The sequence below is a fragment of the Eubalaena glacialis genome, chromosome 2 (assembly GCF_028564815.1).
Source record: "Eubalaena glacialis isolate mEubGla1 chromosome 2, mEubGla1.1.hap2.+ XY, whole genome shotgun sequence".
Classification (NCBI taxonomy): Eukaryota; Metazoa; Chordata; class Mammalia; order Artiodactyla; family Balaenidae; genus Eubalaena; species Eubalaena glacialis.
Window position 1 is genome coordinate 74,674,120 of NC_083717.1, and position 22,196 is coordinate 74,696,315.

At 44.3% G+C, this 22,196-nt stretch overlaps 1 protein-coding gene across 1 annotated transcript in view; it reads left to right on the forward strand.

Moving 5' to 3' along the window:
* Positions 1-324: 324 nt before the first annotated feature.
* The window catches only part of LOC133085142 (nuclear receptor ROR-alpha), a 593,802-nt gene continuing 571,930 nt past the window's right edge, over positions 325-22,196 (forward strand). Inside the window, exon 1 of the mRNA XM_061182048.1 lies at positions 325-378. The gene's annotated coding sequence lies outside the window, so the exon portion shown is untranslated. The remainder of the gene's footprint in view (positions 379-22,196) is intronic.

Genomic DNA, 22,196 nt, shown 5'->3' on the forward strand with positions numbered 1-22,196 from the left:
CTAGGATCTGCATGACCCCCGTGGAAATGAGCCCATATACCTATGATGAGTGTCTCCGTGCCAGCTAGGGAAAATAACCCTTGATTGTCCTGGAAACAGATTTTGTGTATGAACTTGACCCATGCTGCTTCTACAATATGTCTACTTTTAGGCATATGGACTTTGGTTTATGACGGTGTAACCTAAAGAATGAAAGTATTTTCTTCACATGGTATAAGGGGGCTGATAGTTACCTAGTATTTACTATGTGCCAGGAAATGTGCTGAGTGCTTGAAAAATGTCGTTTATCTCTCACAGTGGCCTGTGGATATGGCATGTCCTGTTTTATAAGAGAGAAGTTCAGGGCATTGAAGTGGCATGGCCAAGGTCACACAAAAAGTAAGTAGCGAAGGCTGAATTTCAATCCAGGATTCTGGTACAGAGTGACGCTCTTCCCACTGTGTTAAACTGCCTCCTATGTAACTGTTTTTATGTAATACATTTTTATGGGTTGACTAGGTTTGACTAGGCAGGGGGCGGGGGGCAAGGGGGAGAAGAGACCGATTCAGATGAGGTGTAATGAACTTGGTAGGAGAAGAAAGTACATTCAAGGGATTGATAAGAAATCATCTTGAATTCCTACAAGTTGGTGAGATTACAAAGGGTTCCGAAAAGCTTCAGACTTCATGAAATGTCATGGGAGCTACTGGAAAATTTTTAACTAGAGGAATGACGTGACAAAATAATGAATTAAACACTTGTTAAGAGGGGAGGGTGGGATGAATTGGGAGATTAGGTTTGACAGAAGTACACTACCATGTGTGAAATAGATAGCTAGTGGGAACCTGCAGTATCGCACAGGGAGCTCAGCTTGGTGCTCTGTGATGACCTAGATGGGTGGGGGGGGGGGGTGGGAGGGAGGTCCAAGAGGGAGGGGATATAGGGATACATACAACTGATTCACTTCCTTGTATGGCAGAAACTAACACAACATTGTAAAGCAATTATACGCCAATAAAAAAAAAACTTATTGAACACATACTATGTGCCAAGTTCTGTGTTAGATCAAATTGTACATTGTTCCTGCTCTCGTGGAACTTTTATTCTGGTGGGGAAGATAGAGTTTATTTAAATAATCTCATAAATACCATGTATAGTTTCCAGCTGTGGAACATGCTTTAAAATAAATGTATAAGAGCTATGAGAGGGTAAATGTGAGGCCTTCCCTAGTCTGAGGAAGTGACTTTTGAGTTAAGACCCAAAGGGATGAGAAAGGGTTAAGTAAGTGAGAGAGGGCCCCATGCAGAGGACTAGGCTATGCAAAGGCCCTGGGGCAGATGGAACTTGACCTATTTGAAGAATTGAGGAGGCAGCCTTCTGTGGGGGCCGAGTATGATGAAGAGGAGAGTGGGGTAAGATATGGATGGAGAGGTAAACAAGACCTAAGTCTTGTCAGAACCCTACAGACAATTGGAAGGCGTCAGTCTCTATGCAGTAAGGTGGTTATATGCTCCGAAGGTGGCAGTGGGTGATGAGCAAGGAGATGGAGGATGAAGATAAAGGTGAAAGCTGCTAGTGACTGGGCCCTGATACTTCCTCTGTTTCCAAAGAGAAGGCTGAACGCTGAGGCGCCATCCTCCTGTTGTGTTTGCAAGCTGTTGACACAACCTGGAAAGGTTAAGAGTTTTCAACAGACTTGTCAGAGTTTGTGTTCTATGGAAACTGACAGAGCCTACAGGCTGAGGGGCTAATTTTAATAGAAATAACCTAGGTGGGTTTGTTAATTTTCTGCATTCCCTCGATGACCTGTCTGCCTAGCGTGAAGGTGCTTTGATGTGACTAGAACAGAAGGATACTTTGTGCATAGCCAACTGTGAGAGGAATGCCGGTTTTGCAGTGGAGAAGCGCAGGAAGGTGACAGGTAAGTGGTGAGAAAGAGGGTTGGGGGGGGATGAGAACAGGTGTAGCTTTTCCCACCTTCCCAAATGCAGCCTTGTTCATCTGAGATGCATCTTCCTTCCAGCACAGAATTCACTTTTATGAACTCGGGGTGTTCAGAGTTTTAAGGAAATTAAACAACTTGGTGAATTATTTTGTAACTGGCATAGTGTGAACAACATGGGAGGGGAAGAAATTCTCTTTTCTTTCCTCTGATTCATTGAAGTTGTTATTGTTCCCCTTTGGTTCCATAAAACTTGTGGTGCTTGCAGAGGGCTTTTTAGGTCCAAGTCTCAGGGCACATTCTGCCTGTGTAAATGGATGGGATGGGGGATGGCCTCTCCCCAGCATGCAAATGATCTTGGTGTTGCCTTTGTCCAGTTCTTTGCTGGCCACAGTGTCTGGGATCTGTTCTGGGGGGTGAGTTGCCAGGACAGTGTGAACGCCGTGGGAATTAGAATCGATCCCTGAGCCGTCTGTGCCCACTGCCTTGGGGTCTGTGAGCTCTCCCTGCAGTTGCACACAGTCTCTTCAGGGGGGGACAGAGCTGGACACCCAGGAACGTATGGGTTAGTGCCTTGGTGGTCCTTTTTGTAGTCCTGGTATCTGTGGTGGTGGTTATGTTGCAGAGTCAGCTGGATATGGGGGAACATTTTGTTTCTGACTGTCCCAGCGCCCTGTGAGGGCTTGGAGAAAGCCCTCAACCTGTGGTTGACATAATGTGAGGGGAAGTCATTACTCTCTCAGCCTTCAATTTACTAGATTGGGGGTGGGGTGGGCACAAAGGGCCCCCCTCCCCACCGCGGCCAAGTTCACATCCAGTTAACTCTCAGTGATCAGGCAGCTGATGACCCATGCAGTCATGATTCCGGCTCCCCACCCAGTGCCCCCTGATGCTCAGTGCCAGTCCTCCCTGCCAAATGCCTCGGCCCTGCCCGCAAGGGGACTGAAGCTCATGTTCCGCTGTGCCTTCCCGTGGTTCGCCAGCACACTGCTTAATCCTCCTCGTCCTCCCACTCTAGAACCTGCTGTCTCCAGTTAGCCACCTAAAATCAGCGCAAGAACTTAGAGGCGAGGAAGATGTGAGGGTGTTTGAATAGAAACATCTCTTATATAGATACCTTTCTGCCAAGCATATAGTAGGCACTCAATAATTTTGCCTAGCTTGAACCCCACTGGACGTTCAAAATTAAGAGACATTACAAGTCAGAGATCACGTTGATTCTGAGATAGAGGAATTGCGGGGGGGGGGGTCGTCTCGCTGGGGCTTTGAGAAGTATCTGGTGGTCCCTCTTAGGAAAGCATCCAGTTCTTTAACTGGAGGAATCTGATTTTGTAAAATACCGTCACGGAGGGAAAAGAGTAGTCAAGCAAGGAGATGTTGAGAGAGGACTGTTTGATATTAACAGAAGAAAAAGTGGGGACATCTTTCAGAGTAGGAGGTGGCGCTGGAGAAGGGCAGGTTGGGGGGTTGTAAGGATGAAGCAGTGGTGCATGGGGATGCAGGAGCACAGCCAGGAAGTGGTGGGTGCACAGCAGAAGAATTTGGATCAGTCTCCCAGCAAGAAAACAAAACCGTGCTTTTGACAGTAGGGGCCATATAAAAGGGAAACTGGATATCAGAGGATGATTTAAGAAGAGGCTTGGATGTCAGGGGAATGGAGCAGAGGGAATACAGAGCAGCCACTAAAAGCTTGGGAGGCCAGAGGTCCTCCGCTGTAGCCCTGACCGTGTGGGCAGCCAAGGCCAGAACTCACAGTGGGAAGCAGGGCTTTTATTTTATTGTAAAGGAAGGATGTTTACAGGCCACTCAAGGAAGAGGAGAGATTAGGTTTCACTGTCCCTGTGACATTGTGTAGTCAGTCATCGGCAGCCCTGAGCATGTCAAGTTGGTAGGGCTGAGGAAGGGGCTCCTTCCGTGGAAACCCCAAGGCAACTGTTGACAAGGATGAGCCCAACCACTTTCTTCAGTGGGACCAGGACCTGGACCAGCGTATGGGACCTTGTGATGAGGACCGGGAGAAATGTATGTGGAGCTTGTGCAGAACTAGGATCCAGGGGGACAACCTGGGGCTTGTTACCGTGCATTCCAACAAACGTGTCCCAGGTGTGTGCTTGGAGGATGGTTTGGGAGTTGGGCCTACTGCCATTGGCCCTAGAGGTCTAGGTTAGCTTTGAGAATGAATAAACCCACAGACACACACTGTCTACTTCACCCCCATATCGAATCCATCCCCCAGGACCTTGAAAGTTACTTCCAACATTCATACCGAACCCACCTACCATCCCCACTCTGCTCTTCCAGGGCCCTCGGGCCAGTCTCCCACTTTTGCCCTCACTCCCCACCTTTCCCTCCACCAAGACAGAGCAGGGAGAATGTTCTTTTTGAAATGCAGGTCTGGTTCTGTTCCTCTCCTGCTTGGAAGGCTTTCTTTTAACCTGAGGACAAAATTAAAAACCCTTCAACAGGTTTACAAAAGCCTTGCATGGATTTTGTTTTGTAATTTCAAAGGAAGGATATTTACTCGGGAAAAAGGAGGGGGGAATAGATTTTCACAAACACTCCTGCTTCACCTTCCTCTTGCTAAATTCTAGTCACATTGACCTATCAGTTTCTTGAATGCGTCAAGCTTTTTCAACCTCAGGGCCTTTGCACATGTTGTTCCCAATACTTAGAAAACTTAATCTTTCTCCATTCTCCCTCCTCTCTCCCCCTGCTGCAAACCTACTCATCTTCCAGTCTCAGAATAAATACTATCCTTTCCTCAGTGTCTCATGGTTTCTTCCTACCCCTACATACCCTTACTTTTCCTTCATGTGTTTTGTCACAGTTTGCAATTGGGTATCATTTGTGTGATCGTTTGTTCAGTGTCTTTCTTCTCCATCAACTGTCAACATCCTAAGAGCAGGGGCCATACCTGTTTCATTCATCTCAATGTCTCCTGTGCACTTTCAGTATTGATTACGTGAAAGAATGAATGATTGAATACACTATAGCAGGTTGCTCTGTCCCTCTTGGTGCTTCAATGTAGATAAATTTAAGCAGTTATTACCTATTTGTTCATTCTACAAACATTTAATGAGTGGTGAGTATGTGCAAGCCAAGAAGAAGGCATATTTCCTTTTTCAAGGGGATTCTGATGGAAGTGACAGTCTTATAAGCTAATATTCCACACAGTAGAAGTGTTCTAGTAAAGTTACAGACAAGGTGGCCTGAGTGCAGTCTCTTGTGCTGGTCTTCCAGGTAAGGTTATTAAGTATAATTTCTGAAATTAAAGCTGGTAAGAACCGAGGTACCAGGCAAGTGATTAACCATTCCCAAATCTCAACAGACAGATATTAACCTAAACTGTAAGGAGTGTAAGATAAGCTGTGATCTATTTAATTGTAACATGAGGGCACGTGTTGGTGAGAGATAATGTGGTGGCTGATAAGGAATAATTGAGAACCAGAGCGGGAGAGAGCAGTCGTGTGCCATAGCCGCTCACGCTCTGGGGGAGTGGAGACTCTCACTCCGAAGAAACATCCGCGCTCTGGATACTGGTGGCCCTGCCATGGAGAAGGGCAAGCCATTCTGCTGCTTTCACGTGGAACCCCAGTTCCACCAGCTTTTCAAAATGCTATTTCCAATTGGGAGACATTTAAAAATTGACCACTCATAACTAGGTGTGGTGGGGAGAGGAAAGGGGTGACTTCTGGCTCTTTTGAATTATGCCTGTGATTTAGGGTGATTGTGACCACATTATTGGATTGAGTATATTAAACATATTTCCTCCTTTATAAATTATGTATGACAAGAAATAATAGTACTGAATCCAAGTCGACCATTTCTAGAACTCTCTTCACTAACTCTAGAAAATGACCTTTAGATAGTTACTCCGAGAGTATCCCACAAATGGGTTCCCTTCACCTAAGGGTAGAAGGGCTTGAATTTTTTTCCCTGACTTGATGAGTATTTCATGATAAACCAGTTCTGGCCCATTAACTTCATTTCTCAAAACACAGGTTTTAAGAGTGTTTCCTAAAGGAGTTGCCACTAAATATGGAATGAATTGAACTTGCTGGAAATAAAAATAGATCTGAACATGGTATACAAACTTGATGAAAATAAGTATTTTGGATTTTTTTTTCTTTTGGCAGGGGGTGTGTGTGTTTTAGTTTTGAAGTAGTAACATTTTAATAAATAGCAACCAACATGTGTCTGATTAACAGCAGCCTCATATCCGAGAATTATTAAGAATGCCTGTGAAGTATGAGCCCACGTCCCTCATTCTCCTTGAATCTTCCCTAATTTATCTAGAAACTTAAACAAGGGAGGTAATGTTCCAAGAAAGCCGTCCCCTCTCCTGCGGGGGAGGAGGACAAGATAGACTGTCCTTTTGGAGATAATTGAATGAATACACTATAGCAGGTTGCTCTGTCCCTGTTGATGCTTCCCTGTAGATAAATTTAAGCAGTTATTACCTATTAAATTTGTTCATTCTACAAACATTTAATGAGTGGTGAGTATGTGCAAGCCAAGAAGAAGGCATATTTCCTGTATATGTAGATAGATTGATGCACAATGAATTTGCCCAAATCTGCCTGTGCAGCAAAGTTGGGAACCAGAAGCATCGTGGAATTCCATATCGTAAGGTGTGGTCTCTCATTCGAGGAATGTCTGCAACGCCTACTCCAATCTGAGTAAATAGGCAGAGGAACTCCAGTGGTGCAGTCAGTTAGCGTGAGGTACTTACATGAGTAAACAGGCAGGTAGGAATTGTCACTGGGGTGCACCATAATTAGGTGTGTTCTTGAGATTTTTAGAATGATTCTTTCATACCTTTTTAATAATCGACACTGTATGAAAGATAAATTTTACCCACAGGTGTTTCATCTAATTGCCCCTTCTAGGTAAAGAATGGCCCCATTTCTTGATCCGTCTGATGATGACTTTTCATTTTCTGCCATACACTAACCTAATTTGCAAATGAAAAATTTCACTGAAGCATACATAGCCTGCAAGGGAATCATAGCCCTGCACCTTTGGAAGGGTTCGTTCGGTAGAACACGTGATTGCATTTTAAACAAAAGAATTATGATCTTAATTCACAGTTAAAATAACAATTGCTCCTAAGTGGTACTTATTGTTTTAAAAAGTTTAGACATTCTAGTCACAGTAATCAAGAGGAGTTATGTTTGCTTTAAAGCAACGCAAATGAGGAGTAATTGTCAAAACTTGTTTAGTATTTCCTGACTGTACTGGGAGGGAGGTTTTCCTCCAGTTTTACCACATTCACTTGTTGATACATTTCGCTGATGGTCTTTCTAGATCATCAGAGACTAGAAGCCCTTAGGGGCTTGGTGTCAAGCATAGGAGTAGTAATTCTCTTCCAAGCCCAACATATCAGCTGGGGTTTAGTAGAAGCAAATAGGATTTAAACCAGGCACAGGACTCGGGTTTGAAGCCTAATTCCTACAGTGACTGACTCTGGTGGCTCAGAAGGTTGTTTGTCTTGAGTATCAGTTTTCTAAATTGTGAAGTAAGAATTAAAATGCAGCGGTGAACTGAGATGATCCTGTATTCAAGAGCTACAACAGTACCCTGGGAATGAAAGCTAATAGTGTATCAGGCTTAATATTTGTTACAGTTCCTTGTGGTTTAGGGCAGGTGAAGTGATTTATAGCCCAGATAGAGCTATTTAAAATGAAACAATATATATATCCAGGTGAGCCATATAAGGAAAGCTTCTACATTTGTCGGTCCTTTTCTACTCTAGTTTAGAACTTCATTTTTATCCATTTATTCCAAAGATGCTTCTTGAGCTCCTACTGTGTGCTAGGCACTGAGGATAAAATTGTCAACAAGACAGATTCTCTGCTCTGATGGTGTTTATCCTCCAGGCAGAGGGGAAGCAGCAGTGGAAAGTCCTGGAGGCTGGATGAGCTTGGGGAGCAGGGTGGCCGCACTCAGGGCGGGGAAAAGGAGGAAGCTGGAACTGAGGTCAGAGAAGGACGCAAGTTGGGGACACGTGGGCCTGGTAATTTGGGGGAGAGGGTGTGGATTATATTTCAGGTATGTGGCAACTCCTTGCATTTACTTTGCATGCAAAATGTCCTTTAAAGTAGGGATATTTAGCTAGAAGTCCAAAGTGCCAGGACAGCAAGGCAGCAGGACAAGGCAGACACCTCTCTAATTTACCCGTCTCTTGCTGGTCAGTCTGACCTGTCTTTCTGGACCCTGTTCCCATCTCGTTCTTTCCCAGGATCTTCCAGCGTCTTCCTGTTAGAACCATTCCCCCTCCTGTTTGCTTTTTCCTTGGTGTAGTTCTTCTCATATTCTGCCTTGTTTGAAAGGCCTGGTGTTGGTCTCTCCTGGTAGAGGAGGAGCATTGAGATGCTGGGCCCTGTATCGCTCACTTTTTCTTTTGCATCCCTTGCCATGCACATGTGCCTTCTACATGGGAAGTGCCCAGTAAATATCTATCGAGTTGAAATAAATCTGCATATCAGGCTAGCAGGGGCTAGTTTTCCAAAGCATTGTTTGTGCCAGAGAGAAGCTGATCTGAGAGCACTATGGAAAATGTCCTGAGCTCCCACAACATGGTTTCATTATTTTATTTGTCTTTACATTTTAAGGAACTTGATGGGTCCATAATAAAGTGTTTCATTTATGAGATGGATTTAATTGCGAGGATTGTTAACCTGGATACTTCTATTAAATTCCACTTACAGAATGGATAAACAACAAGGTCTTACTGTATAGCACAGGGAACTATACTCAGTATCCTGTAATGAAGCATAATGGAAAAGAATATGAAAAAGAATATATATATGTATAAGTGAACCACTTTGTTGTACACTAGAAACTAACACAAATTATAAATCAACTATATTTCTATTTTAAAAATCAACTTAAAGTAAATTTTGAAATTCTTTTTAAAATTTTTCAAAAATTAAAAAAATTATCCATTTAAAAAATTCCAAAATAATACATATTTATAAAAGTTCAAACATTTAAGAAAATGCATAAGGTGAAAAAATGAAAATCAACCTCTGATTTCCCCACTATCACCCCTTGGTAATTACGGCTAAGAATTCCTTGTTTATTTTTCCATTATTTTTCACCTGCTATTCCATTTCCCTTCGGCCGTGTCAGTACATACAGACCTGCCTCTATCAGTAGACTCTTTATCAGTGATTGCAGAGTCTTCCCTAATGTGGGCATATTATTTACACTTTATCCTATTGAGGGCTGTTTAGATTGTTGCCAGTTTCTTGCTATTACAGTGAACTCTTCACACATCCGACTGTGCCATTCAAATGGTTTATTTTGCTGAGTCAAACTATGAGTGCATTCTCCATTTTTTTTTCAACGTACATTTTTCGACTACCTGCTGTGTGTCTGGCACTTTACTTCCATAGTTTCCAGACCATGCAAAGATAAATTATACATTGCCTGTGCTGTCAAGAGACTCACTGCCTGGTGGGGAGAGCTGGCTCTCCATAAGTAATTGTACACGGTGAATGGGAGCTAGACTAGAGGGACACGTGAGGTGTGTGGTTCCCTAGAGGGAAAACAGTCAGACCTGCTAGTGTGTGTCAGGAAAGGCTTTGCCAAAGAGGGGCTGGGCTTTTAAATCAGGTGAGGGGGTTGGTGGTCTGGAGAAGGGCATTTTAGGACAAAGAAAAGCACCAGGAAGGGTGCAGCTGGGATGGAGGATGTTGGGGAAAGGGGGAAGAGGAGAAGGTGGGGTTGAAGGGGTGGGCCAGGACCAAATTGCAGCGGCCAATACTCTTACATTAAGGGGTTTGGATGAAACCTCTGAGCCAGAAAGAGTTTGGAGTTTTTCATGAGCTTCTTTCTCACTCCACTGCATTCAATGCAAGTATGCAAGAGGTTACTGCATATTCAAATCCATATCTTTTAGAAAATAGTTCCCTGCTATTTCAAAGAAGCCTTGCCAATAAGCCAGTTAAGGAGTAGAGTTGCTCCTGCAGTGGACATTGCTTTTCAGCAGGAGAGCCCCTGGGTTCTGGTAACCCTGCCATCTTCCTTGCTATCTCCCCACTCCCGCCCTCCTCTCCATGTGCGTGGAGTCTGTGTGCAGAGGGGGCGAGCATCTTCTCTGGATCCTGCACATAAATGGATGGGACTGGTCCCTAAGGATGTCAGCCTGGCAATCTTCAGAGTGTGAAATCCATTTAGAAAAGGATTGGGAGAAGAAAATCAGAAAGAATGGGGAAAGACTGTTTAGATGGGGTGGTTTATACAGTTAGCGGCTTTAATTTTTATTTCCTGGAAAGGGTTTGCGAGAAAGACATGAAAGGTAAATTCTCCTGTGAAGTGCTTATAGAATTGACACTCTATCAGTAGGGAAACCGCAGACCAGGGCAGAAGTACTGTGAATTTAAAGCAACCTTGGATTAAATTCCTCAGGTAAGCCTGCTAGTCATGTCTCCCCAGTGCATATTTATCCAGATGTCCTTTTGGGATGGGACAGGACTGATTTTTAATGACTCTGAACCGCCTTCCCTGGGCACCCAGAGGCTGCATTTTGCTGACTCTGGAAGCTCTTTGTGTGAGCTCCACACACAAAGGAAGATGCGGCTCTGGCCGCCTCTCTGGAAGCCTGCCCTTGTCAGTTTCTCCATCTCTGAAATGGGGATTATAACCTCTCTCATAGGGCCTTCGTTGTAACAGGTAACATGGTGGGGCTCTTTTGTTAAGAAAAATAAAGATTTATGGTATTAAAATATGCACGTCTAAAATAGCTTTCAGTGCTATTTGGCTGTCTTTGCCCGAATTTCACTATGTCTGTAAGTGAGATTCAGCATTTTCTGGTGGACTGTGGATTGCTGCTACTAAATGAGCTTGTCAGTCTCTGCTAAAGAACAGAATGTCCTTGGATTTACCCCACACTGCATTGCATTGCGTGCATTTACCGGAGTGGCTAGATATGGGATGTACCCAATTCCAATTTTTCCCTTGAAAGCTGCAGCTCCATAAGGGACACGGGCGTACACCGCCATTGTGCCCCAGAGTCACATAGAAACCTCGGGAGCCTTCAGATCTGGCTCTGCCGCTGTCTTCCCCCACGTGGGTGTGTGCCTGGGCGAGGTGCTGCCCCCAGGGCCTTCAGTTTCTCATCTGCAAAAATCCCAGCTCCGGGACTCATCAAGAGGAACCAACCTTGTGCTACTCTCACTTTTCCCACGTGTGGATGAATTTGGGGAGTTTTTCTTTGTGGCCTATGATTCATAGTTCCAAACCCACTGGTGGTTCTACAGTAAGCAGCAGGAAGTCCAATCCAGATGCCTTTGGGGTACATCTTGTCATTCTGAGGACGCGGGTCTCTGGTGGGAAAGCTGGGCCAGTTGGGAACTCTCCCTGACTTGGGGAGAGTACTTTGTGTCCCAGGAGACTCCAGGGTGGGTTCATTCAGGGCCTCTGTGGGGTGCCTCCAGGGGTGAGGAGGGGACAGAAAATAATGCACCCTGGGGTCCCCCAGCCCCTACTAGGCCACCTCAAACAAGCATTCTTATTTTATATCTGATTTCCCTGCTCGTTATTACCTATGATTTTAAGGAAAGGGTTCTGCTGCTTTAAAAAAAAGTGTTTAAAACCTCTAGCGTATGTACTCTGTGATTTTGTATCCTTGCACAACCTTGGAGCTGTCTTATCTCATTCTCCCTGAAATTGGAAAATGCATTTGTCACCGGGGCCCAGCCCCCAGACTGAGTTGATATTTACAAAGTTGCCAGGATTCCTCAAATGGGTAGCCACTGACCTTGTTTAGTTGTATCATAGTCTTTTGATTTTATATGTGGCTTATTTTAAAATCATTAGTACATGTTATTAAAAGCTCTTTATTTCTAGAAAATAAGCCTTTTAAAAGAACTGCTTTTAAAAGTATCTTTTTGGTAAACAAATCCCTATTATTAGTGTCTAAAAAGTTTCTGGAAACTGCTTCCTATGATCTCTGCACATCCCAGTCTTCCCTGCCCTTCAGACTGTGTACAGTATTCTCCTACATGGCCATTCTAGCTTCTCCCTGCTGGAGCCAGCTCACTCCCACTCTCTAGACCACCGGAAACATTGTTCAGAAACAAGGATCTGACAGTGACTCCTCTGATTATAGTTTTACACCCAAAGGGTATTCTGTCCATCCATGTCCTGAATTCTCTGACTTGTTCGGTAACCTCGATTGAGTGCCCATGATGTTTGAGGCACTGCTGGACCCTCAAGAATCAAGATTGGTGGGGGAAAAAAATGAGCCCTTAAGGAGATATATAGTGCCTGCTCCCTGGAATTCTCTTTTCTGCTTGGTGAAATGTGGGCTCACCTTTCAATAACCAGCTCAGATAACACCTCTAGTGAATTCATCTTCACTTTTGCAAAGGAGCTCCTCTTTCTCGTCCCTTAGACACTTTGCACACATATCCATTCTTGGTCTTCTACATCAGGGCTATTGTAGTTAGTTGTCTGTTGGGTGCACTACACCCCTGAAAGGGCAGCAAGTGAGTTATATTTTTCAGGGTATCCCCAGCAACTAGTCCAGCCCTGGATACCTACTAGTTGTTCAAAGGATATCCCCATTTCTTCCCGATCTTTCCTATCTAAGCTGGAAATAACTTATCGCTCCCCTTTATGACATGTATCTTTTTCCACTTTTTAAAGTTATTTATATAGCTGTTTTCTATTTCCTACTAAAATGTAAGCTCCCAGAGGGCTGGTCTCTTGTCTGATGCATCATTGTCTTCCTAATAGAGCCACAAGAATAAGATATGCTTGGTGCATTTGTGGACCTTATCACATCTTGTTGGAGAGACCTGGTGCCATTGCTGAGGAGCTCCCTTTTTGAGAATGTGAGCTGCGTTCCTGGTTTGCCCTCTAGCCAGTGGATCGTCACCTAGATGGGGCCGAGGAAAGTCTGGGCTCTGTACTGCCATCTATTTAAATAGGCCAGACAATGAAGCATCTGCTACATGGGTTCTGCTTGTTTATACCTTGTAGACATTTGATTAATTAGAGTGAGTGAGATGAAAATATCACTCTGAGGTCAATTTGATGGTCTAGATCTTCCTTCCCGTGACTGGAACGTGAATCTCTGCCGCCTAAATCTGTAGGTGTTTCTAAGGGCAAGAATTCTCAGTACTCTGAGATCTCCTTGGAAGCCATGGAAATCTCAGCATTTTTGTTCACTCACCTAAAGGAGGAGTCACCCCTTCTCAAGAGGAATGGATGCCTCTTTATCCTCTGTCCTTAGGAGAAAAAGCTGGGTCTTTCCAATGAGTATTGCACCTTGACCTGCCAAGTTCATCAGCATGAGGGTCTGTCCTGGGCCCAAGTCCTACAGTTGAGGCATAGCCTGGGCCATGTTGAGCCTTGGTGAAGATCTCAGGGCATCATGTGCCTCATAGGACTTGGCAATGGAAACAGGGACATTTGTAGTTCTCCCCCGAAGTAATCTCTGTGCTCCGTGGGTCCATAAGTGTGGTGGACATTGTTTCACTTTCATTCAGCACTTTCCCTGCTCAGATCCCGTTTCATGGAGCTCTGGACCTCTGTTGACTGTGAGTGATGGATGATGGCACATAGACTACTTCTAGAACTCGTGGAGCAAGAGAATGACTATGCCTTGCTCCTTCCTCCCCTTCGCAGTTTGTTAGCTTCAGACATGGCTGTCAAGTTATTGGTCATGATGAGGACAGCTTTGGGACAGCCACCGCCTCCCAGGGTTTGATGTGAAACATGCTTTTCCTCAGGAAGAGCTGCAACCCCCCACATCCAGGTGACCATTCCTGCTTGCTGTTTCCCCACCTGCAGTCACCACCCTAGCAAGGAATGTATCATGAACGGGTCACTCTCAAAGGGTTTTCTGCATCTCCTCACTGTCCAAGGGGACCCCTGAGTACGAGGATGAGAAAACCAACAGCTCAGCCATTGGTGGTGGAGAGAGAATTGTATTGTTTGCCCGCATCTCCTGGCTTAGGGGATAATGCCCAGGTAACCTGCCATGGGCCTTTGGGCCCACGTCATTTGTTTGACTCGTGCCCTTGACAGACCCATACCTGATGGCCACCTAGTACTAGACCTTGTGCTGTGTCTCGGGGAAACTGAGTCCAGGAGGGTCTTTAATGGCACCTAATGTATTCATATTAAAAAGAACCAAGTCATAGGAAAGGAAGATTCTCTTTCTAGTTAAGATTTCGAAAATGATTAGAGATGGAAGGATATTGTCTTTTTTGGTTCACTTACCTCTTTGTGGGATAACTGAGTAAATATTGTAACCTCAGTCACATGAGAGAGCTATCAGCTATCAGTCTAACCAGAGAGTCTAAGAAGACAAAAGTAGTATTACTTCAGAAAAGAAGTCCAGGAGAATTCAGCAGCCGTATTCACAATGAGTAAAGGAGGCGCTCAGAGAGTGGGTCTGGAGGTGGGGAGTGTCTAAACGGCAAGAGGGCTAGGGATCAGTGTTATAGTAGGTCTGCACCTAAGTCATCATTCCCCTACACGATCGCGTAGCTCCCTCTGGCATTTATCTGGAGAGAGGAGCTGGGGAGAAGCCCCTAAATCTCCAGTTTGAATTCCCTAAGCACATTGCTTCGAAACCTCAGATGCTGTCTGTTCACTGGAGGGGAAAGAGGTCAGTCCTCACCATTTGACTGTGGTTAATACTCCCCATTCTTTGCACAATGCCAGCACCACCCAGGGCAGTTCAGAACATTTTAATTTCCTCCTAAAATGTGATTTTGTTTCATTTTGCCATGTGTAAACCCTTCAGATTGTAGAGATTTAAGTCAGTGGAGAATGTTATTTAAGTGGAATCTCATGGAAGACACACCCAGCGATCATTCTCATTCATACTTTTCCATTTCTTTTGGCAGCAATGATGCAGCATTTCTAGTTTTCATTATGTAGTGTTCTGGGGCATATTCTTTGTGGGTTTAGATTCCAGAGTAGTATATCTGATTTATACTTGATAAAGCAGTATTTGCCAAGTAAATTTGCTGAAAAGCAGCCACTTCAGCAGAAAGGGAAGAGCTTACTATAAAAAGAACAGAGCATGTTATGGAGCTGCAGTCAAGTTCATTGGGACCAAGAGACCTTGGCTACCAAGAAGTCTGGAAACTGAAAGTTTGTTTGATTATACTTAAATTTCTATTTTATTTCACATTTTTTGGACAGTGTGCCAGCCTTTAAGTAAACTGAGTTCCATATTTGCTTATCAGCAGGACCCTTAATCATTTCTTCCCTGTAGGACTGGTCCCACCAAGCTAAACAATATAGGTGACTATACATCTGTTGTAACCATGGAAACAACTGTCAGCGATTTATTAAACATTCTTTCTCCTGACCCCAAACGATACATTGTGTTGGCACAAGTTCCCTGGAGGGTTGGCTTTCCCCTTATCATACAGACCAACGGTAGCCTTACTTCTGTCTTGGTTTGTTCAGTTGTTTGACTATGGTGTTGGCTTCTTGAAACATAGAAGCCCATCTTTGGGATCACTAGTAAGTGTTTAAAGTGTTTCTAAAGAGTGTTTCAAAGATAATTTTAACATGTCCCATTGTATTACAAGTCGTGAAAAACTGAAGCTTACATGATCCTTTTTCTTCTATTGGATATGGATCCATAGAAACAGTACTTGTGTTTGTAATAGTGGATGGATCAACAGTACTTAGCTAGACCCTCAGCAAAGGTGTGTTGACTCTGCTTTCCTTGAAGTTGTCCTCTTGATGAGAAGTTGCTTGTGGATCAGTAGAGAACGTCATGTAAACACTCCCTAGAGTTAATCTATTAGGACCGTCAAACCACGGGGGCTGGGTGAGGTCAATGACTCGGTCCCAGAACTCTCATCCCAGAGGGCTTTGCTGTGTCCTTTGTCTGGGCAGCATCGCTGAGGCCTGCCCCTGGGAAGTAGGAGTCTGTGCCAAGCCCCAGAAGGCCCTGGGCTTCCTTCATTAAACAAGCCCTTGAATCACGCTCAGGCAGTGGCAGTTGTAGCAGCGCTGACGGATGCCCATTTTGATGGCAATTTGGCAGGGAGTCAAACTTTGGCCCTAAAGCAGAGGTGGTGCAATTAGACAGCTGAGATGCATTCTCTAAACACACACTTTTAATTGATTTCAGCTTGTTCGGTTCACAAAGATAGAGCTCTGACACATAGCAGCCTTCTTAGAGGGGCTTATTTTTACTTTTCCTTTATTCAGCAGCGTAATTCAACAGCACCAGAAGCAACAATAATACAGAGCTCTAAAGAGCGCATATTTGGCATGGCTCGGATACAAAAAGTATTATTAAGAACTAATGAGTGAGATAGTTAGATGTTAACCGGAAAAGCATTAATGAGCAGAAGAGAATTCTGGCATAAACATCTGTTTCTGAAGCAGATGTTACCTTGTCAATCTGCTGAAGAAAAGCCTATGGAAATGGAACAGTGGGCCATTTTAGGTATTAGGAGGGACAGAACGATATTGGAAGGCTTTCAGACACTGTTTCTGGCTGTTCTGAAACTGATAAATGCTGGTGTGCGTCAAGGCAGTGAATTTTGGGGGGTCGTTTTGGGGGTGACAAAAGATATCAAACAGAGGCACGTTATGTATAGTGGCAGATGACAGTGAGCTGGAGGCCACTGATGCCTGCTTCACGTGGAGAGATTGGGGATTCACATTAATTAAATACCTTGTCTTGTGTCCCATCTTGTCTAGTGTACCACAGTCGTTTTAGTACACATACATGGACTGTGGTTGCCGTCATCTTCCTGGGCTACAGATTTAAGACCTATTCTGCGCCCCCCATCCCACCACCACCAAAAAAAAAATCAACTAACCTTTGGCTGACTTACTGGATAGCTTACTTCCTGTAAATGACTAAATGGCTGATAATGGTCATATTCTGAGATGACGTAATGAGCACATTTCAGCAGCTTTCAATCTTTCATCCAAGAGTCACTAGGTGGCAAGATTTTCAGGGATCCCCAGTGGAGGCTTGGGGTTTTTTTCAGAGCCTTTAAGTGACACTGGGTTGGCAACTGCCTCATTCATATCCACAGAGGGACAACTTGATTTGGGTTACTTTCACTTAGTATCATGGAAGGAACTTAGGGCTGGCAGGAAGCTTTAGGATCATCTAGTTGGTCCAAACGCCTCAGCTGAACAGACTAAAAATATACGAGGTTCTGAAGGTGATTTATTATACTTAGCATTGCCCAGCAGTTGGTGAAAGGGTTAGTCCCCAGAATCCAGGCTCAGGTCTGGAGCTCTCCCCACTTCACCCCATTCTAGGGCAAAACTCCTTCATCCTTTTCTTGCCTACTGGAGGTCAAGAATGGGGAGTCTTCTCTAGGGGAAAAAGTCCCTTGGGAGAAGATCCCGGTCTTGCCCTATCTGGTTCTTTGAACTGGGAAGTAGGGACTAGGGCTAGCGTGAATTCTGGCCCCCAGGCTGTATAAGTAGAGGTTGCCCTTGCGTGGCTCATTTGTTTATTTAGATCCGCCCTCAGAATGGTCATAAGCATGGTAATTGGGAATTTTTCTTAACCACTTATCTTTGGAAAGCTGTGTTTACCAACAGTGTGACGAGGCGTGGCTCCCCCAGTGGTATACTAGGAGCCCACTGCTTGTCATTGCTGGTGGGCTGCAGAGGAACCCAGCAAATCAATCCTGATTCCAGGGACCCAGAGCCTGCGGTGATGGTTTTTGCTGCAGCTGGATGGGCCTTCTCTCCTTTACAAAAAAGGGTTGCTCTGAAACCTTTGAAGGAAAATTTCTTGATTAGGGGGATCTTCCCCAATTGTGGCTATTCCAAGACTTTCTTCCTGGGCCCCAGGGGCTTCTGCCTGGAGACGTTTTAGAAGAAGTCCCCAAGGATGGCCTGTGTATTTAGACATCTCTTCCACCTTGCACGATGTTTGTAAGAGATAGGGGTCTCAACCCTGCAGACAGGATGATTCATTTCCTTTTCTCTGTGTGTGTATATGTGTCTGTGCATGCATGTTGTTCATGCAAGAAAGAGCATGAACAAAGCCATAGCTGCAGGAAACAGGATGAATTCCCAAGTTAGCTAGGGCTATATTCTTCTGCAGAATTCCCTCTCACATAGAATTAAGGAAGACCTTGGTGAAGAGTAGCCACTCATCTTTAACTTTTCCCCAGAGCACAGGCATTTACTCATAATCATTAGGGGCTTTTTATTCTCCCTGAGAGAAACTGGCAAAGCTCATCTTAACAGAAAGGTCTAAATTAATTCCTTTCTTTTTTTTTAATGTTTGAGGTGCTGATTCATTTGCCTTGAAAGAACCTTTGCAGCTGTCACGTAGCTCCTGGTGTGTCAGAAGTGGGTTTTGTGTTACGTCGAGGGGAGGTCTGTATCATACCCCGACGGTACTGGGCACGTGATGGACGCACATGGAGCTTGTGTTGGCTTAGGCTTTGGGGAGGTGCCTGTGGGGCTGCCATTTTGGACAGTGTCACTTGTGTTCATGATTCATCGTCTCCCTGACGGCCTTTCTTTCACCTGCATGACGATGACACAGGAAAATTGGAGATTCGAGCAATGTTGCTGTGCCTTTGGGCTTCCTTCCTTTCTTTCTTTTCTTTAAATGAAATTTTATTTATTTATTTATTTTGGCCACGCCGTGCAGCATGTGGGATCCTAGTTCCCCAACCAGGGATTGAACCCATGACCCACACAGTAGAAGCACAGTCTCAACCACTGGGCCGCTAGGGAAGTCCCTGGGTTTCCTCTCTTAAATGATTCCTTCCATCATTCTTCAGTGTTGATGGAAGAAGCTATGGATAGAATTCTTAAAAAAAAAAAAAAAAAAAAAGCCCCTTTCTTGTGTTACAGAGTAGGCGTGTGTCCTCCCTGGTGGCTTTGTTGACCATTTACCAGTTTACTAGCCATTTTGCTCTCAGGACCCAGCCATCACCTCCCTTGACCCTCATACCGACCCTCGGAGGTGTATATTACTAACCGGACTCTGAAGATTATGGAAATTCTAGAAGTTACCCAAGGTCACACTATTAGTGGGTGATAAAGCTGGAGCTTGAACTGAGATCTTTTTACTCCCAAGCCCATATTCTTTCCACATGACACAGCTGTGTCCGCCCAACCCCTGCCACTTCATGCTACACCAGTCCTGAACTCCATGGACGCTCTGGAGCACATCATCATGGTTCTTGGTTCAAACATGACCTGTAAGCAAACTTCCACAGCTCTCATCCTGGCCCCTGCTCTTGTCCGTGCAGAGCCCCCGTGATACTCTGCCTAGCTCTGTGATAGTTATAGCACTTTCCATACCATACTGTGTGTATGACCTGTATGTACCCTGGCCAGTGTGTGAGTGCCTTGAGGTCAGGAGCCTCGTCTCGGGGCCTAGTCCAGAACCTGGCACATACAGGCCTTGCTAACTTTCTGCATATCTGAACTGAAGCAAGTCGATAGTGGGAGATTGCAAACCAGTGTGGCATTGATAATTCAGATGGCCTGAACTTCAGGAGCTGGCGTAGGCTGCATCCTTGAGCGGGTCTGGAAATGGCCCGCTAACAGAAGACATCTGTGTCTCTCTACTTTTCAATCACTGTGACAATCTCCACAAGCAAAAGGTTTGAAGAACTATAACATTTATGGCTCCCCGGCCATAAATTCACTGTAGAACGCATAAAAAATGCCATTCCCACAGGGTTATGGCAGAGATTCAGTATAGCAAACATCTGCATCTGAGCAGTAAACCTAACCTCTGGTGTGCAGCTCTCGACTCTTAATCGACATATATTAACATTAGTGACAATCAAATGTGATTATCTGAGATGGCATTTTATCTGCCATGTGCAGACTTATGGCTTCTAAAAACCCAGTTTGCCCTCTTTCTCATATGTTGTTTTTATATGACTCAGATCACACTCAGAAATTCATGTTGAGTGTGGCTCTGCTTTTGTTTTTTGGTGGACCTGGCATATGAATAAATTTTCAGTCCTTAGATTGATTTTAGCACTCTGGATAGAATAGCCTCTCAAAAGTTTGTTAAACAGTTGAGTGAATTTCGAAGCATTGTTACTTTACATTTGAAGACATTACTGAGAGTCAGGAAAAAGGAGTAGATTCTCATAATGGCTGATAGAGTTTTTGATCAAACAGGTTTATAATTAATTTACAAGGTAATTGGTTGGAGTATATGTTATATATCACATCTTAAGGTTGAAACTGCTGTCATTATTTTCGTTCTATTACTTAAACCAGGGTTTGGCAGAATTTTTGTTTAAAGGGCTAGATAGTTAATATTTTAGGCTCTGCAGGTCATATACTCTCTGTAGATTCAAGTCTGCCCTTATAGAGTGACAGTAGGCAATACATAAACAGATAAGAGGGGTTGTGTTACAGTAAAACTGTATTTACAAAAATAGGCAGCAGACTATAGTTAACTTCCTGATTCAAACAAATACAGATTTTTCCAAAAAATTTTGGGTAATTGTGGAAAAAACCTTTTCAGACCTGTTGGGAATGGACCGCTTATCTGTCTCCCATTCTATTTGGCAATTTCTAAAGTGGCCAAATCAAATTGTAAGCTACAGTATAAAATGGTAAATCAAAATTTTATTCTTTATGCCAGTACCATGATTCTTTTTTTTTTTTTTTGACCACGATTCCTAATATTTATTTGATTTTAGTTCATCAAATGCATATGATGCATTCCTAATAACAGCAGCTCACTACAGCGAAAAATTGCAGAGAGGAAAGGAGAAACACTGATCTGGTGGCATTACCCTGACTTATTTTCTCTACGTTCTCTTTTTAAAACTCTGTCCTAGCATGAGCTCTTGCATTTGAATAAGTAGAGTTTCAGATGAGCAGAAATGTTTAGGCATCTGAATGCAGGAGCTTAGAATCAGAATTCCTCTTAGACATAATCCCAGCATCACCACGCAGCGCTTTCTCCATTTCACACCAGGCCACGTAGTTGTAAATATGGACCTACGCATGCAGGACGTTACAGATATCTCATGGGTGATGGTCAGGTTGCCGTATGGCAGAAAGGTTTCACAGTATGAAAAGGATTATAGAGCTAGGAGCAAGGTAAATATCTGAGAGTGTACCAGGTAATACTTCTATTTATATTGCTTTGGAGTTATTTTTTTACGCCTCTCCAAATAGTGAGTGAGACCACCACATTTACATTGCAGTGTTTCAGGTGACTTATGCAGTTGGCAAAAAATATGACCCAGGATAACAACTTGGCAGGTGGAGCCTATGTAACATATTCTTATTCCTCGTCCTTTGCTATTTCAAGTTATTTCCATCTTGTAATTTCAAATGGCTTTGAAGATGCCCTCACAGGTGTAGCAACTGCTGACGGCTGAAAGTTAAGCCAGTAGCACTCCTCACCCATATCTTTGCTGCTTGTCTTTGCAAATAAGTGAGCAAAAGTTGGGAGCAAGAGAAAAACTGTAAGTGCGGGAGAGGCCTGTGACTTTTGTCAGGCAACCAAATATTCTGACTTCTCAAGTGCCGGTGAGTATGGGGATAGAGCAGTGGAATATCTGGAAGATAGCTTGGGCCAGTGGTTCTCAAAATGTGGTCCTCAGACCTGCTGTATCAACATCACTAGGAAGCATGTTAGAAATGCAAATTCTCAGCCCCTATGGCCAAACTACTAAATTAGAAGCTTTGTAGGTGGGCTGAAGAATCTGTCTTAATAAAGGCCTCCAGGTGATTATTAGGCATGGTAAAGTTTGAGAAGTACTGCTTGATTCACCAGTCAGCTCTGTAGTGTCCATTTTTATGGTTATGGAAATTGAAGGCAGGAAACTTGCCTAACATAAAACAGCTAGATGGGGGTGGGGATCTGGTGGTCTGATTCCTAGTCCAGTGGTCTGTTCAGTGACAGTGCCAATCCAGACGGACTGTGGGGAGGCCAAGAGCCCTGGAAAGAGTGATGTCTTGGGACCGCCATTTATGCCATGGTGGAGGGATGCTGGGTGCGAGGAGAAATGGAAGGCTTTGTGACTGCGAGCTCTCTTCCTACCCTAGGCAGCCTCAGTCCATTTTAAAGCCCAGTGACCCTGCTGTCGAACTTCGTCTTGTAAATAGACAGCTCCCTAGAGCATCCTCGCTGAGCTTAGCAACAAAGGGGGAGGGAGTGGGGAGGGGTGGGAGGAGAACGGGCTCCCCCATTACCATCCTGTCAGTGCAATCACTGGGAATTACTGTTGAGGATTAAGAGTCACTTGGGGATAATTCAGTCGGGCTGGAGAGGGAAACACACACAGGAGCTCACACACACACGCAGGCA